Here is a 19,829-nt window from a genome sequence, read left to right on the forward strand (position 1 = left end):
TCTCTCCTCCACAACCCCCAAGACCCATTTCTTCCCCTACCCACATCTCTGCATCTCCTATCTTCCACAATGTGGCCTCTCCTCTCCCTTTAGTTGTGTGTTTTTTTCTGTTTCTGTCAGCTCTCAAATCCATTTCTTTGGTATTCAGAATGATTTGATCTTTATCTAGCTGTGTTCAAGAGATGAGGCAAGCCTATGTTCTCCTACTATTCGGCTGTCTTAGCTCCTCCTAAACATACAAATTACTTTAACAGAGTCTTCATCAAAGTATATCAAAGCACGGAAAAATTGAAAAGATGCTCAGCAGTATTAGTTGAGCAAAGGAAAAGATGTCAACATCATTAGTCATTATATAAAACAAAAATCAAACCCTCAGTGTGATACCTCACATTACCACCCATATTTAAAACAGGTTTTCTTAATCTAGGTACCACTGACATTTTGGTCAGGATAAGTCTTTGTTGTTGGAGGCTGTGTTTTGCATTGTAGGGTTCAGCAGGAGCCTTGGCCTCCAGATACCAGCAGCACACTCCCCCTCCAACACTCTCCAGGCACAGACAAATGTTCCCTGGAGACAAAATCACCCCAGGTGAGAACCACATACTTATACTACTTCCATTATATTCTCACTGTTATTAGTCTTGCATCACTTTCCCCTGTTCCACAAAAGTACCCAAATTATCCTCTAAAAACCAATCTGATTACATCAATCTGTCCCTTTAAAGACTTCTGGTACTTAACTGCCTTTTAGGCAAAGTCCTATATTTTTTGCCTGTTTGCTTGTTTACTGATATATTTTCTTCACCTTCTTTCTCCATGACCTTTCATATATAGACTGTGCTTCTTGCTGAATATGTGCATCCTTTTGTGCTTTTGCAGTTCAGAGCATTTGGGTATAGTGCTTCTTCCCCACGGAATACTGTCTTGTCATTATATTCACTCTCATTAGGCAGAAATCTCTATCTGAAACTTTGCATTACCGAGAGTATCTTTTTTTCTGTGAAAACCTTACTCCTTACTGTAAAGCAGTGTTACATTCAGGTTCTCAAAGTGTAACTAACAGAATACAGGTGGAGAAAAAAGAAAGCTTTACTTGTTACCATGACGGTCTATCTAAAAGCAGAGGTGTATGTGCTCTCTGGCAATAAGCAGAGGTTTATGTGTTACCTCTACATAAGGGGGTGCTAAGATTAGTTAATTGTTCTCAGTATTCACAAAAAGATGTCCTTAGAGAATTAGCAAGTCCAGGAAAAATACATTGGGTGGTCTTGGACTTTTCAAAAACACTACAATTTAGGCCTTAGGGTTGCAGTTCTTTGTTACATAGTTAGAGAAATCTGTTAAATCTTTTAATTATCAGCTTCATATGATGGGTTTCCATAGCACATATTTTAATACTATATTTTTCCCATACATTCTTGTCTTCCCAATTCAGTTATAAATTCCTCAAAAGCAAAACCAGTGTCCAATTTATTTGTTTTGTCCTTAGCATGGCACTATGTATGGCTGTATTGTGCATACTGCTCAAAGACACTCAAGCAAGATGATCATTGGTGGCTGAAACCCAATGTGTGTGCCCTACTGAAGAGCTACAACCACTAGAGGAGAAGGAGGCCTTCTCTGAATTGTAAGAAAGCACTAATAGGCTAGTCATGACGCTGCTCTAATGCCTAGTGTAGCTCATAACAGTTTCTCAATTAAGGCTTGTTTAAATTCAGATTCCTCTATCAGACGATTCAGGGCTATATCCAGAACAGCCATTAGCAGAACATCATGCCTTAAAGTGGCAGGTAGAAAAGTTAATGCAGATATAAGAATGAGGATTAATGTGTAAAGTCAGGCAAGGAGAGAATGGTTCAGAAAAGAAACTGGATGAAAAGTCAGGAAACATTACAGAGGTACTAATGTACAGAGAGGTGACACTGATGAGGGTAATAATAGTCCAAATTAATTTTTTCTCTGTTGAATTTTCACCTTTAATAAAATGAAGAGAAACAAACATATCTGACCACAAAGGCTTAAAACAAAGTACCTTATAATTACTTTCATAAGAACAAAGTGGCATTGATTAATGAAAAGCACTGTGCAAAAAGAAATTTAAAAAACACTTTTTAGTTTAGTTTTGCAGGAGATGAATAATATTCATATCAAGTAGATGTGAAGAACTTCACTTAATTCTAACCTTTAAAAAGGAAATAATAAAGGTTTGGACCAAATGTATGTTTTGGCAAAGTTCAAATTTTAGTGAAATCTGATAATGGCCAAGTATTTTATGCATTTGCAAAGTCATTGGCTAAGAGTCAAAACAAATTTTCACTTGGAAATTGCAAAGTCTTTATAGCAAGGCTACCTCTTACCAAACATCATTTAATTCATTGAACATAGGCTTCATTAACATGAAAAGTCTAATATTTTGACAAATTCTAGGAACAGTGAGGAAATACTGTGTCATTCAAATCCTAGAAAAGATTGTTCTTGATTTTACCTTTTTAAAAAACAATTTATATAGGGTTTTCTAAAGAATTATTGTTGCATAAAGATTGTCAGATTATAATCTATGAATCCTAGATTATATTCCAGGTAGGGTAAATTTGGGGTAGACACAAGTGCATATTATTTTCAAGTTTGATAATAAGAATAGCCACCAGGTACCTTGTTTTGTGTATCAGAGAGGATCCTACCAAGAAATAAATGTTGCCCAGACATTTGAGGAAATGTTTTTAAAAGCGACTGTGAAAAAGCATGTGTAGGTTTTAGGGAAAATACAAGGAATAGTTTGTATCCATCAGCAGCTATTTCAATACATTATCTCAGATTTTTGTGAATCTTAAATATATGGAAACTTCAGCAATTAGGTACATGTATGGCTTGCTTCTGAGAGTCTATCACTGATGGTCTCAGGGACAGGAGAAATCACCTTACATGTAGAGTCTCTCTGCCAACCTAAAAAATATTATATTCCTTCCACTTAACAAATAAAAATGGTGCAAGGTGTCTCTCACAGAACTACTTAAATTTAATTCAAGGTTGATGTCTAATACATGGTGAGTCCTGCTAATATCATTGAACAGCTTTTCCCTAAGACTACTTTCTAGTTGGCTATGAGATTTTATAACTCTGAAGAGATATATTCTATATTGTTTATGATACCAGCACCAGTATGTACTGACAGCCTCACCATGTTGACTTTTATTTCCAAATGGTTCTATCCCAAAACTTTTTAGTTTCTTCTACGAAGACAAACATTAGATACTATACTACTTATTACAACAGTCATACATTAAGTATGTACTTTAAATAGTTTTTGTAGGCCATAAATTAAAACAAGATGCTCAAAGTTTGAATAAAGTTGTACATGTATGGTACCATATGGTAAAATGCACTCAGGATGGATTTATCAAAGTTGGACCACATGTTCTGCCTTATAGAGTAAGGACCAGTCTCTCCCATAAAGCTAGAGTATAGAAATTCTAAAAGGACACTGTCATTGGCATCATTTGGTGTTATAATGCATTTACCTTTACTTAAGATGGTCTTTAACTTGATGTCATATTATCATGCAGTCTCTCGAAGCTACTCTGTAGTAAATCCCAGCATTGCTGATTCAGAAGTATTCAACAATGGGATAATGAAAAATATCTATTTTTATTCACAAGACTTAGTCATAATAAATTTCTTAAGGGAGATCAAAGTTAATGATTTTACCAATAACAACATGTGTTTATTCACTTATTTCTGTAATTCCTTGAGTATAATTCAGATCCCAGCTTTCAAGCACCCACTTACAGGGGCAGCCCGGGTGGCTCAGTGGTTTAGCACCACCTTCGGCCCAGGGCGTGATCCTGGAGACCCGGGATCGAGTCCCACGTTGGGCTCCCTGCGTGGAGCCTGCTTCTCCCTCTGCCTTGTGTCTCTGCCTCTTTCTCTCTCTCTCTCTCTCATGAATAAATAAAATCCTTTAAAAAAGGCCCACCTACCTAAAATTTCATGTAATATTTAAAGACTAAGTCCAATTATGTCTTTCCTTATGTGAAGTAATGGATTGAAATGCAATGTCATTAAATATCTCTCTTTTCTTCACTGATCATATTCTGCCAAATACCTTTACACCAATTTGAAGATTGCCATGAATATAAAAATAGCATTTAGATAAATTATTCTGGATATATATATATATATTTGTTGTTTTCATTTATTTCATCTTATACTGAGAATTCCCTGTATTATTTGCTATCAATTTGCTATAGGGCTCTGTTCACTCAGAGGGAATGATTTACTTTCTCATGCAGCCCTATATTTGATAGAAAACAGGCTTCTATAAATATAAAATAACTATAAGGAAGAGGGCTATGATTTCAGATAAACAGACTGTCTTCTCTGTCTTTCACTGCTTGCATAAAAAAGATTAGAACTTGAGCAGCCCAGTATCTCTCTACTCTTGCTGACAGAACAACAAGCAGTTGTATTTCGAAGTCTTAATTAAGCTCCTGAATTCTCCCAGTCAGCTGACTCACAAAAAATATAGAATTATGAGCAATAACAAGAGTCCAGTATCATTTTGAAAAGTTAATGGATTAAGAAACTTTTAATGAGGTTAAAAGTTTGACCTTTCTTAGGTCGTTTGACATTTCTTAGACTGTCTGGCGTTTGTCATTATTATCTGGTAAATGAATAATGCTTCTTTGCAAATCAGTACATAAAGTCTTCAACCTACATCAGTGCTAATGATCATGAGAAACATTTTGAAACTGTTCCTTTACAGAGTGACCATTAAAAAAAAGTGGAGAACATGAGATGCCTCCATTCTAAAAGTATATTTAACAAACTTAAAAAATATAAAAACATTAAGTAACAACAACAAAATAATTCTATATGAAGATGTGGCTTTCTAGATTGATATTAGGTTAAGCTCTCTGCTATTGTCACAGTGTTTACAGGAAATATATTATTTTCATGAGTACTCTAAGAATGCATTTATATAGGAAGTCAACTCCTTTGTTCAGTCTTTACTTTGATCTCCTCCAGCATTATGATTTAATGAAATTTTTAATGAGGGAGCAGGAGATGTTCTGTACACCAAAACAAGTTATCTGAATTAACAAAACAGTACTTTTTAATATTATATTTTGATTTTTATAATTTCACTTCTTAAACTCTTCAAAAATAACATTTTACTTACAAATAATTCTTCTAAATCAACATGGAAGACTTTATACAGTTTTTTCATTTTGACAGCCAGGATTGTTGAAAAGGCAGATGTACAGTACCATTTTTATCATGGCCAATAATTTAAATTCGACTTTATGTAGAATGCTGATTCCATCTATTAAAGGCACTGAAAAATGGACTCTTTAGAAGGAAAGAAAGAAAATGAACAAACACATCCAACAGAGCCCACCTTAGGATGGGGATATGACAAGAGGTAGGTTTTGTCATATGGAATTTGAAACCCAGTTAACATGTCAATACTGTTGGATTTGGATGTCAGGAACTCAGGAGATGATTCTCAATTTAGGTATGCAGATTTGCCAACCATTTGACTAAAGATAGTAATTAAAACTATGAGAGTATATTAGTTCACTATGGGAGAATGGAATGAGATGAAAAGAGAACCTAAGAAAAAACAGGGTAATTTGAAAAATAACCTTGTCAATACAGACTAAGAGTTAATAAACATTCATACATAGCCCTGGTGGCTCAGCGGTTTAGCGTCGACTTCAGCCCAGGGCGTGATCCTGGAGACCCTGGATCAAGTCCCACGTCGGGCTCCCTACATAGAACCTGCTTCTCCCTCTGCCTGTGTCTCTGCCTCTCTCTCTCTCTCTCTCTCTGTGTGTGTGTCTCTCATGAATAAATAAATAAAAATCTTTTTAAAAAAACATGTTTTTTTTAAAGTGTTTTACTAATACAGACAATTATCATAATAGTAAATGAAAAATAGGCTATGAAATCACTCACTGAATTTTAGCCCAATTAGTTAAAATACACACACACAAAAGAGACTTTTAAAAAAACATTCCCAATGTTTCTCTCTCAGAAAAAGATACTTTCTAATCAATCTCAAATTTTCTACAAAAATCCCTATTTTTATTTTGAAAACCAAAAGTTCAATATTTTCATAGGACACTGCAGTGTCTCTCTTTTTTGTAGTGTTTATTTTGTATTAATTTGTAATGGACTCTCCTGGTCTACATAAATTTGGATATATACCATAAGCTATCTGACCATAATACCCCATTTACATGAATATGGACATCAGAGTGTAGATGGTCATGTAATTAAATTAGAACAGTCACCCTCAGAAATTTTATTGGAATAATTCAGAAATGGCATTCTATTTAATTTGGGATCACTACTCCAAAGGTGATGTAAGTCTGGAGCTAATGATCACTTTTACTCGAAAATGAAGCCAACATAAAAGAATGCAGAGTTTAGAGCTGGAGAAAAAGATCTGTTGTTTCAAGCCCTGAATCCTGCCATACTGAAGTGAGTCAACCTTACCTGTTTATGTGAGGTAACAACTGAGGGATAGAGTTGTAAGGTAGTTTGATTTTCTAACATTCACAAATGAAAATCAAATGATAATACACCACAATAATCATAACAAAGGTCAAACACTGATGAATCTACCCTAGAGAACCTCTCTCCCCAAGTCTGATCCAATGACCTTAAAAGAAAGACCTGATGTAGAGTAGAAGGCATTGGAGGAGCACAAGAGCAGAATTGAAATCCAGGAAGGAAGTTGGATTCAACACTTTACTTGTTGAGATGATGATACCCGATACCCACATTGTCACAAATATTCTCCATCCACACCACAGTTGACCTCAAACTCAAAACAAGAGACTGGAGAGGACACCCAGTGAAGTCACATCATTATATGAAAGGAATAACTAGTGATGCATCCATTTGCTAACTCTCTCCAAGGATTATTCTAATTAATAATTAGAGCGAAAGATTAAACAAGGATAGATGATGAACAGCTCTCATTATTTCTCTGTTTCCTTTTTGTGTAGTAGCCTATTTAGGAATTTTTTTTGTTTTCAATTAGTAGGCTAATATTCATTTTGGTTAATCCTAATTTGTACTGAAAATAGCAGTGATTTTTCACAAGTAATTTCTGCCTGATTTCTAGAGCCAACTCAGAGAATACATGGCAATAGCATTTCTAAAAAAAAAAAAAAAAGAAGAAGAAAAAAAAAAGAAAAAGAAAAAAGAAAGAGAAAAAAGTGAAGTAATGAAAGCGTATCTGGGGCAGTTACCAGAACCCTGAATTAAGGAGACATACTGTGATTAGACAGAAAGTTAACTTCCTGGTTAAAACAAAAATTTAATAGACTTTTTTTCTAATGAAGTGTGGTTTATTTTCCACAAGAACTTTATGTTTTTATAGACAGGTATTTCTTTTCAAGATTTGCTACCATAATATTTGTGATTTTTTATTATTTTTGACAGCCCTTATTGTTTTACATAAACTGCATATGGCTTTCACTACCTGCCTTATATGGATTTCTTTAAAACATTATTAAAAATCTTGGCATTTTATTGACAATGAAAAGTTCAATTAAGAAAGTTACTAAATTGTCTAAAATGTTCTAGGATCCTAATATGTTGAAAAGAAAGCTATAATAATCAAATTATTTAAAAATTCAATTAACATCAATATACTAAAAAAACAATATACTATAGATAAGATTACATTGTCATGTAGTAATACACTAAAGGGTGGCATGTGAATTAGATTTAAAACATGTAACTTCTAGCCAAAGTTCCATATGCTGTTTACTTCACAAGTTAATTCACAGTAGTATCAGAAATATTTGGAACATACATGAGTAATAATGCTGAGTTTAACTGATTTGGTCAACAAGGAATGCACTGATAAATTTTAAGGAAAGTATTCTTACAAGTCACTAGTATCTTTACTAGGAAATTTTAAATTCAAATGAACATAAAAGGTTGTTTCTTCTAGGAGTACTTTCTAATAGTGAATGCACTTTGAAAACAAATAACCAAAGCCTTTTACTCTGTTTAAAATGTGGGTGTTCACTATTCAAAAGTTGAGAGATTTCATTTATTTTTCAGTTCAGGAAAAAGAATCACACCCTGGGTGTCAATCATCAAAATTTATTCAGTTTTCAAAACACTGAAAAACAAATCCAGGCTCTTAGCGAATTAAGTTTGGCATATGCACTATAAATACTTTGTGGCCAACAAGAGTGTTTATAAAGTAGTGGAAAGCTTAAAGAGCATAGTAGTACTAGTTCAGAATTCTAAATGACAATTTACAGCAAAACCAGTGATTTCATGACATGAGAATATGTTCCTAGGGACATATTTTTAAGATAATTAGATGCCAGTTAGTAGTTACTAAATAAGTAGAAATAATTTTCTATTGATGTTACAGGATAAGATACAAACCGTAGAACTTTGATGTGAGTAAAAAAAAAAGTCAGTAGAAGATGCTTTCTTTGCATGTTTCCTTTTCCATATAAAAATACCTTAAATAGGTAGTAAATTATAAAAGGTAAGCCTCTTACCTACCTTTCTTTCATAATGACCTTTAAAGAGTAAGCAGACTGGATTCATGCTATTTCATTCTTCATGTTATGAAGAATGCCATCTTCCTTACAGTTGGTACATTAATGGTTCTGGTTCCACTCATTCAGCTGTAATTAGGTTCAAAGTGGCTCCCTGCGATTACCTGGTCAACTATTTCAGGAAGCATATGTGATGTAAAGGAGTGAGGAATTAGTCAGAAGAACAGAGTTTACATTTTTTTACTCTGGACAATCCAGGAAAAATCAGTCTTCAAAAAGCTTCAGTTGACTCATTTATAAATTGGATTTAATAATACCACTATGCTTGATTGTTGAGAGGATAAAGGAATAAATCAGAGTTAAATACATTCATCATGCTGGGCACATAGACTTCAATGAAGGCAATTCTCTTTTGTACTTGAAATATCATTTCCTCTGCCACCCATCTATGTTCCATTAACTGGAATTAATCACTCTTTATTCAACACTATTCCCACTGTGGCACCGCATAATGTCTAAAAACATATTGGACATCATTTGGAGCTTTGCCACCTATCACAGAGTCTATGAAATTGTTTAGTTTTACACCAACCTTCAAAGATTAGCGTAAGTTAATAGTGTTAAAATTATAAAGCAAAACCCAAGATTAAAGTTAGAAGATAAAATTATAAAATCAGAAGAGTAGAAAAATACTATAGCTTATGTATGAAAGTGTATAATAATGGCAAGGCCAAAATTATAATATGGCAAAATTTATGTGATTGTAAAGGAGCCTCAATAAGAGGGATAAAATAAGAAATAACATAGTTTTTAGAAGTTGCAACTTTTAAAGAGCTTTAGGAATAAAGTAAAATAATTTCTAAATCTAAAAAATGAGTATTATAAAAGAAATAAAAATTATTAAGACCAATAGTTTAAGAAGCTAAAATAAATAATAATCCAAGGATATTAGAAGGTTAAAGGTGTAGAAGACAAAATAAAATACTTATTTCAAGTCAAAGTGATAAAAATGAGAATATGAATATGTAATTTTAAAATTACATAGTTTGAAAGATAAAACCAGAAAGGTTAAATTACGGGAAAGATAAGATAGCCCAGAGAAGAAAACAGCTAAAAATATCATCATTCAACATTTTGCAGCATACCAAAATATTGCATAAAATATGTATGAACAAAACACACGGATAAATACAGCAATCAGGAATAGATTATAGAAAAAAAGAACATTTTGTCTGGGCTCCAAACTATAAGCTCAATTTCAAACAGTTGTCAAGAGGAAGACAACTTGAAAAACTCTCCTGAATATTTTGCCTTGTTATTTCTTTATCTTCTGCAAAGCAAAATAGCAAAGTAAAGTAGGGACCTTGGATGTTCTGAATGTAAAACTATGTATGGAGATTCTATGTGTGGATGGACACTGGGTGGTGAAAATATGGAGAGGTGAAGGGAGTAGATGGTCTTGAGTGGCAGGTTTAGTTTTCTTTGTACACAATAGTAAGTGAGAATATCTGAAAAGCATGGGTGTGAGAGGGAACAAAGAAAGAGAATGTTTAAGAAAAATGTCAGGGGTCTATGGACTGCATCTTATTTCATGTCTATTCTTGAAGTACAAATAAATTTTGGAATTTTTAAATTTTATTTTAGTGAGGATGCTATCTGGATAATGGTTCCTCAATGTGATGCCAATCTCTAAAATCTTGGTTATAGTTTCAATGGTATTTCCATTACCCACACAGATAAAGTGTTGGTTAGAATGTTGTTTCTGAAACATTCCTCTAGGCAAGTCCTGAAATGTTATCTATCTGTGAACCCCTAAACACAGCACAACATCTTTTTTTAAAGATTTATTTTCTTTATTTATTTGAGAGAAAGAGCATGACTGGGGGCAGGGGAGGAGCAGAGGGAGAGCATCTCAAGCAGACCCCCTGAGTGTGGAGCTCCACAGGGGGCTCAATCTCATAACCCCAAGATCTGACCTGAGTGAAAATCAAGAGTGGAAGACTTAACCGACTGAGCCACCCAGGTGTCCCAGAGCACAAATCTTTAATGTGATAAAGGCTCAGTGAAATTAATCCATTGATTATGACTGTCAAGCAACCATCCACTCATATTTCTCACTTCCAAAAAGCAGTCATTAGTTTTAGAGCTGTTAATGAGAGAAAGACCATAAGGACTTTAGCATTGCCTCAGTGTTTAAATTAAGTGCAAACACTTCTGAATCAACATTCTTTTTACTTTGCATGAAAAAATAAGTCTCTTATAGTGTATTTTGCACAAAAAAATGAAATGGAAAATGTAAGTATTAAAAACAAGTTATTATGAAACAATTTAGAAGAAAGATACATTACTATATTCAAGGACACCATAAATGAAAACTGTTTTATTACATGTTCTAACTTACAATGTATTTTACTGAAAAAATTTTAAAACACAAAGTTTGGAAACTTTCTCTAAGATAATTTACCTTTTACTAATCTGTGCTCCATTGTTTACCTGAATTGATAGCAGGAATCCAATACTAGAGTCTATGTTTTTTTGTGTTTTTATGTGTAATTCTCTTGATTTTATTCAAGTGAAAATTAAATCTTGCTTTTATAGACTCTGGCCCTGATGGCATCCTTTCTGTCAGGATCCTCACTTTCCCTTCCCTCTTAGAATGTTGACATTTTTACCATCCTCCCTACTCCTTTCTTTCTAAAGAGCTTAAACATGATGAAAACAAAAAGACAAATATGATCAAATCTCTTTCATTTTAAGAAAAGAAAAACCTTCCTACCTTAACTCCACCTTTCCCTCCAACTACCCACTCCTCTGCTCAAGGCTAAACTTCTCATTAAATTTATATAGACTTACATCCTCTATAATTCTCACTTACCTCATTGTGTAAATTCTTTGCAATCCAATTTCCACCTGCAGGACTCCACTGAAACTATTAAAAGTTGCTAATTATACTCAATGGATTATTTTCCAGTTTTTGTTATTGTTGAAACCCATGGCAACATTTGACACATGCTGTTGATCACATCTCTCTTGAAAAATACTTTCTCCTGAGGAGGGGCAAGATGGCAGAAGAGTAGGGTCCCCAAATCACCTGTCCCCACTAAATTACCTAGATAACCTTCAAATCATCCTGAATATCTACAAATTCGGCCTGAGATTTAAAGAGAGACCAGCTGGAACGCTACAGTGAGAAGAGTTTGTGCTTCTATCAGGCAGGAAGACGGGGAAAAAAAAGAAATAAACAAAAGGCCTCCAAGGGGGAGGGGCCCCGAGGAGCCGGGCTGAGGCCGGGGCGAGTGTCCCCAGGACAGGAGAGCCCCGTCCCGGAGGAGCAGGAGCTGCACCAACCTTCCCGGGCGGAAAGGGGCTCAGGGAGTTAGAGCAGGATCCCCAGAAAGGCGGGGATGCCCTCGGGCTCCCTGGGACACTAACAGGCACCTGCGCCCCGGGAGAGTGCCCCGAGCTCCCTAAGGGCTGCAGCGCACGGCGGGGCCCGGAGCACCTCGAAGGGGCTCGGGCGGCGGCTCCGCGGAGGGGGCTGAGGGCGGGAGCGCGAATCCAACAGCACAGGCCCCGGAACACAGGGCGCCGGGACACAGCCCAGGATCCGGCCTCCCCCGGGACAGGCAGAGGCCAGGAGGGCCCAGGACAGCGAGGACGCTCCTGCCCGAGCTGAGCAGATCAGCGGCCCCGCCCGGAGCCTGCAGGCCCTGCAGACGGAGAGCCCCGGAGCTACTGCGGGAGCTGACTCCAGGGCTCCAGAGCTGCCCCCGCCACTGTGGCTTCCTCCCGGGGCCTCACGGGGTGAACACCCCCCACTGAGCCCTGCACCAGGCAGGGGCAGAGCAGCTCCCCCAAGTGCTAACACCTGAAAATCAGCACAGCAGGCCCCTCCCCCAGAAGACCAGCGAGACGGACCAGTTCCAGGGGAAGTCAAGGGACTTAAAGTACACAGAATCGGAAGATACTCCCCCGTGTTTGTTTTTTGTTGTTGTTGCTGTTGTTGTTGTTTTGTTTTGTTTTATTTTTTTGCTTTTTGATTTGTTTCCTTCCCCACCCTTTTTTTTACCTTTCTTTCTGTTTCTTTTCTTTTCTTCTTCCTTTTTTCTTTTTTCTTTTTCTCTTTTCTTTCCTTCTTTCTCTCCTCTCTTTTTCTCCTTTTCCCAATACAACTTGCTTTTGGCCACTCTGCACTGAGCAAAATGACTAGAAGGAAAACCTCACCTCAAAAGAAAGAATCAGAAACAGTCCTCTCTCCCACAGAGTTACAAAATCTGGATTACAATTCAATGTCAGAAAGCCAATTCAGAAGCACTATTACACAGCTACTGGTGGCTCTAGAAAAAAGCATAAAGGACTCAAGAGACTTCATGACTGCAGAATTTAGAGCTAATCAGGCAGAAATTAAAAATCAATTGAATGAGATGCAATCCAAACTAGAAGTCCTAACGACGAGGGTTAACAAGGTGGAAGAAGTGAGTGAGTGACATAGAAGACAAGTTGATGGCAAATAGGGACACTGAGGAAAAAAGAGACAAACAATTAAAAGACCATGAAGATAGATTAAGGAAAATAAACGACAGCCTGAGGAAGAAAAACCTACGTTTAATTGGGGTTCCCGAGGGCGCCTATGTTTAATTGGGGTTCCCGAGGGCGCCGAAAAGGACAGAGGGCCAGAATACGTATTTGAACAAATTCTAGATGAAAACTTTCCTAATCTGGGAAGGGAAACAGGCATTCAGATCCAGGAAATAGAGAGATCCCCCCTAAAATCAATAAAAACCGTTCAACACCTCAACATTTAATAGTTAAGCTTGCAAATTCCAAAGATAAAGAGAAGATCCTTAAAGCAGCAAGAGACAAGAAATCCCTGACTTTTATGGGGAGGAGTATTAGGGTAACAGCAGACCTCTCCACAGAGACCTGGCAGGCCAGAAAAGGCTGGCAGGATATATTCAGGGTCCTAAATGAGAAGAACATGCAACCAAGAATACTTTATCCAGCAAGGCTGGATTTCATTCAAAATGGAAGGAGAGATAAAGAGCTTCCAAGACAGGCAGGAACTGAAAGAATATGTGACCTCCAAACCAGCTCTGCAAGAAATTTTAAGGGGGAACTCTTAAAATTCCCCTTTAAGAAGAAGTTCAGTGGAACAATCCACAAAAACAAGGACTGAATAGGTATAATGGTGACACTAAACTCGTATCTCTCAATAGTAACTCTGAACGTGAACAGGTTTAATGACCCTATCAAAAGGCGCAGGGTTTCAGACTGGATAAAAAAGCAGGACCCATCTATTTGCTGTCTACAAGAGACTCATTTTAGACAGAAGGACACCTACAGCCTGAAAATAAAAGGTTGGAGAACCATCTACCATTCAAATGGTCCTCAAAAGAAAGCAGGGGTTGCCATCCTTATATCAGATAAATTAAAATTTACCCCGAAGACTATAGTGAGAGATGAAGAGGGACACTATCTCATACTCAAAGGATCTATCCAACAAGAGGACTTAACAATCCTCAATATATATGCCCCGAATGTGGGAGCTGCCAAATATATCAATCAATTAATAACCAAAGTGAAGAAATACTTAGATAAAAATACAGTTATACTTGGTGACTTCAATCTAGCTCTTTCTACCCTCTATAGGTCTTCTAAGCACAACATCTCCAAAGAAACGAGAGCTTTAAATGATACACTGGACCAGATGGATTTCACAGATATCTACAGAACTTTACATCCAAACTCAACTGAATACACATTCTTCTCAAGTGCACATGGAACTTTCTCCAGAATAGACCACATACTGGGTCACAAATCCGGTCTGAACCGATACCAAAAGATTGGGATCATCCCCTGCATATTCTCAGACCAAAATGCCTTCAAATTAGAACTAAATCACAACAAGAAGTTTGGAAGGACCTCAAACACGTGGAGGTTAAGGACCATCCTGCTAAAAGATGGAAGGGTCAACCAGGAAATTAAGGAAGAATTAAAAAGATTCATGGAAACTAATGAGAATGAAGATACAACCGTTTAAAATCTTTGGGATGCAGCAAAAGCAGTCCCGAGAAAAGAACTCAAATACAAAAGCTAACCTTACACATAAAGGAGCTAGAGAAAAAAACAGAAAATAGATCCTACACCCAGGAGAAGAAGAGAGTTAATAAAGATTCGAGCAGAACTCAACGAAATCGAGACCAGAAGAACTGTGGAACAGATCAACAGAACCAGGAGTTGGTTCTTTGAAAGAATTAATAAGATAGATAAACCATTAGCCAGCCTTATTAAAAAGAAGAGAGAGAAGACTCAAATTAATAAAATCATGAATGAGAAAGGAGAGATCACTACCAACACCAAGGAAATACAAAGGATTTTAAAAACATATTATGAACAGCTATACGCCAATAAATTAGGCAATCTAAAAGAAATGGATGCATTCCTGGAAAGCCACAAACTACCAAAACTGGAACAGGAAGAAACAGAAAACCTGAACAGGCCAATAACCAGGGAGGAAATTGAAGAAGTCATCAAAAACCTCCCAAGACACAAAAGTCCAGGGCTTCCCAGGGGAATTCTATCAAACGTTTAAAGAAGAAACCATACCTATTCTCCTAAAGCTGTTTGGAAAGATAGAAAGAGATGGAGTATTCCAAATTCATTCTAGGAGGCCAGCATCACATTAATTCCAAAACCAGGCAAAGACCCCACCAAAAAGGGGAATTACAGACCAATATCCCTGATGAACATGGATGCAAAAATTCTCAACAAGATACTAGCCAATAGGATCCAACAGTACATTAAGAAAATTATTCACCATGACAAAGTAGGATTTATCCCCAGGACACAAGGCTGGTTCAACACTCGTAAAACAATCAATGTGATTCATCATATCAGCAAGAGAAAAACCAAGAATCATATGATCCTCTCAATAGATGCAGAGAAAGCATTTGACAAAATACAGCATCCATTTCTGATCAAAACTCTTCAGAGTGTAGGGATAGAGGGAACATTCCTCAACATCTTAAAAGCCATCTATGAAAAGCCCACAGCAAATATCATTCTCAATGGGGAAGCACTGAGAGCCTTTCCCCTAAGATCAGGAACAAGACAGGGATGTCCACTCTCACCACTGCTATTCAACATAGTACTGGAACTTTAGCCTCAGCAATCAGACAACAAAAAGACATTAAAGGCATTCAAATTGGCAAAGAAGAAGTCAAACTCTCCCTCTTAGCCGATGACATGATACTCTACATAGAAAACCCAAAAGTCTCCACCCCAAGATTGCTAGAACTCATACAGCAATTTGGTAGTATGGCAGGATACAAAATCAATGCCCAGAAATCAGTGGCATTTCTATACACTAACAATGAGACTGAAGAAAGAGAAATTAAGGAGTCAATCCCATTTACAATTGCACCCAAAAGCATAGGATACCTAGGAATAAACCTAACCAAAGAGGTAAAGGATCTATACCCTAAAAACTATAGAACACTTCTGAAAGAAATTGAGGAAGACACAAAGAGATGGAAAAATATTCCATGCTCATGGATTGGCAGAATTAATATTGTGAAAATGTCAATGTTACCCAGGGCAATATACACGTTTAATGCAATCCCCATCAAAATACCATGGACTTTCTTCAGAGAGTTAGAACAAATTATTTTAAGATTTTGTGGAATCAGAAAAGACCCCGAATAGCCAGGGTGAATTTTAAAAAAGAAAACCATAGCTGGGGGCATCACAATGCCAGATTTCAGGTTGTACTACAAAGCTGTGGTCATCAAGACAGTGTGGTACTGGCACAAAAACAGACACATAGATCAATGGAACAGAATAGAGAACCCAGAAGTGGACCCTGAACTTTACGGTCAACTAATATTCGATAAAGGAGGAAAGACTATCCATTGGAAGAAAGACAGTCTCTTCAATAAATGGTGCTGGGAAAATTGGACATCCACATGCAGAAGAATGAAACTGGACCACTCTCTTTCACCATACACAAAGATAAACTCAAAATGGATGAAAGACCTAAATGTGAGACAAGATTCCATCAAAATCCTAGAGGAGAACACAGGCAACACCCTTTTTGAACTCGGCCACAGTAACTTCTTGCAAGATACATCCACAAAGGCAAAAGAAACAAAAGCAAAAATGAACTATTGGGACTTCATCAAGATAAGAAGCTTTTGCACAGCAAAGGATACAGTCAACAAAACTAAAAGACAACCTACAGAATGGGAGAGGATATTTGCAAATGACGTATCAGATAAAGGGCTAGTTTCCAAGATCTATAAAGAACTTATTAAACTCAACACCAAAGAAACAAACAATCCAATCATGAAATGGGCAAAAGACACGAAGAGAAATCTCACAGAGGAAGACATGGACATGGCCAACATGCACATGAGAAAATGCTCTGCATCACTTGCCATCAGGGAAATACAAATCAAAACCACAATGAGATACCACCTCACACCAGTGAGAATGGGGAAAATTAACAAGGCAGGAAACAACAAATGTTGGAGAGGATGCGGAGAAAAGGGAACCCTCTTACACTGTTGGTGGGAATGTGAACTGGTGCAGCCACTCTGGAAAACTGTGTGGAGGTTCCTCAAAGAGTTAAAAATAGACCTGCCCTAGACCCAGCAATTGCACTGTTGGGGATTTACCCCAAAGATACAGATGCAATGAAACGCTGGGACACCTGCACCCCGATGTTTCTAGCAGCAATGGCCACAATAGCCAAACTGTGGAAGGAGCCTCGTTGTCCATCGAAAGATGAATGGATAAAGAAGATGTGGTTTATGTATACAGTGAATATTACTCAGCCATTAGAAATGACAAATACCCACCATTTGCTTCAACGTGGATGGAACTGGAGGGTATTATGCTGAGTGAAGTAAGTCAATCGGAGAAGGACAAGCATTATATGTTCTCATTCATTTGGGGAATATAAATAATAGTGAAAGGGAATATAAGGGAAGGGAGAAGAAATGTGTGGGAAATATCAGAAAGGGAGACAGAACAAAAAGACTCCTAACTCTGGGAAACGAACTAGGGGTGGTAGAAGGGGAGGAGGGCGGGGGTGGGAGTGAATGGGTGAGGGGCACTGGGGGTTATTCTGTATGTTGGTAAATTGAACACCAATAAAAAATAAATTAAAAAAAATAAAGTAGGGATTGGGGGACAGTCTTATATGACTGAAATCTTAACCTGTGGCATCTGATGTTATCCAGATAGACAGTGTCAGAATTGAGTTAATTTCTCAGATACTTTGGCAGTGTTCAAGAACTGCTTGGTATTGTAGGGGAACCCCTTCAAACATTGGACTTGAGTCTGGAAATATTAAAGGACTAATGTACTGTAAATGTTAATATATGCATAGAAGCATTCCAGAAGGCATGTACACAAACCTAATGTGCTAAGAGGAATTTTTCTAGGGGCTGAGATTAAAGAAGACTCTCACTTTCTATGATAAAAAAAATACTTTCTCCCATCCCTGCTTCACTGGGCCTTCATGATCACTAGAAACCCCTGGATTTCATTCTATCTCTCTGGCAAATTCTTGGTTAGTCTCTCCTGGTATTTATCTATTAAAACTCTGAATGTTGGAATTATTTATTCTCCTTTAACTCTATACCACCTGCTGTGTCCATCACAGAGACACCCATGGATTCAATTATTATGTATATGGAAAGAATGTATAAGTCTCTAACTACAATATTATATGCCTAGCTTTTTTCTTGACTTTTGGCTCAAATGGATTCTCCTCAGTTAGCTTAAGATCAATATACTCAAAATCAAACTCATCATTCCAATTCTACTGCTCCCTCCAAAATACTAGCCCATCATGTTTCCACTTTAATAAGTGGTACCAGCCAGAAACTGGGAATCACCCTTGAACTTTAGATTTTTTTGGGGGAAAAGAATTGTCATTATTTTACAAAATGTCTTTATGTCCTAACTGAACATTAAAAGATTACTCCAAATTATGATCAAGAAATAAGGGACAGTACAAAGGAAGGATAGAATTGCTTCCATAAAAACAATGAGAATAATTAGTTTTAAATTATTATTTTCTGGAGTGCCTGGGTGGTTCAATGGCTGAGTATCTGCCTTTAGTTCAGTTCATGATTTCGGGGTCCTGGGATCAAGTCCTGCACCAAGCTCCACATAGTAAGCCTGCTTCTCCCTCTATGTTTCTGCCTCTCTCTGTGTGTCTCTCATGAATAAATAAATAAAATCTTTTAAAAAGTAATTATTTTAAGAAAGCAATGTGTAGTGAGTGAAAGGTTATATGTAAGAAGGAAAAAAGTAAGGCTGAATCACAAGGTTTAGGGACATAACCTGTGGGCTAATGACAATCAGGTATAAACTTGTAATGGCAGAGAAGACTAAGAAAGTCATAAGATAAAGATGACTAATACTTTAAATGTGATGCTATTGTTACATTCTTCTGTGACTCCCCATTTTGAATAAAAGTCTGATAATGCTTTATGATATCACTAGCTACTAGAAATAAAGAAATGAGTTTTAAACAAGATTTGAGGAAAGAGGGGACAGAAAATCAAAGGACATGTATCATATAATAACCACTGAGAATTCATAAGAGACAAGAGATAAGTATCAGATCACTAAGATGCATAGTTACGTATGAGTCTTGCGATACTGCAAGAAGAAACAAAGAACTAGATTTGTCAGTTTTGTGGTATGGGACTTATAATCATTTATTTTAAAAGTTCAGTGAAGAAGACAACTTTAGAAAGTTCTAAGATTTAGGAGTACATGGGCTTCTGATCCTTAGATTATACAATGAACTATTAAACCTACTTCCCAAGTATCTCCTTAAAATATCTATTTTACTCTGTTTCTATATCCACCATCAAAACTGAAATGTTCTCTGAACTTTTCTTGCCCTTTACACTTTTTCTCCCTTCAAATCCATCTTCAACTCATGTAACACATCTTCCCTTTGTAAAGCTAACCAGAGTAAACACTCTAAAAATAATATTATCTGATATTTTCAGTCTTTTAATAGGCAAGTATAATATTCTTGTAGTTTATGACACATTTGGATTTACTTCTACCATATTATTAAGGGTTTATGTTTATTATGCTTATTCTTTGCTTATTTTTTCAACATAAAAATAAAGATCTTTGTTAATATTTATTAACAGGTTTTATGTTTATTATGTTTATTCTTTGCTTATTTTTCAATATAAAAAATAAAGATTTTTATTAATCTTTATTAACAACAGATTGATTTTTATGTTCTTACATTTT

This window comes from Vulpes lagopus, chromosome 9, assembly GCF_018345385.1.
Source record: "Vulpes lagopus strain Blue_001 chromosome 9, ASM1834538v1, whole genome shotgun sequence".
Classification (NCBI taxonomy): domain Eukaryota; kingdom Metazoa; phylum Chordata; class Mammalia; order Carnivora; family Canidae; genus Vulpes; species Vulpes lagopus.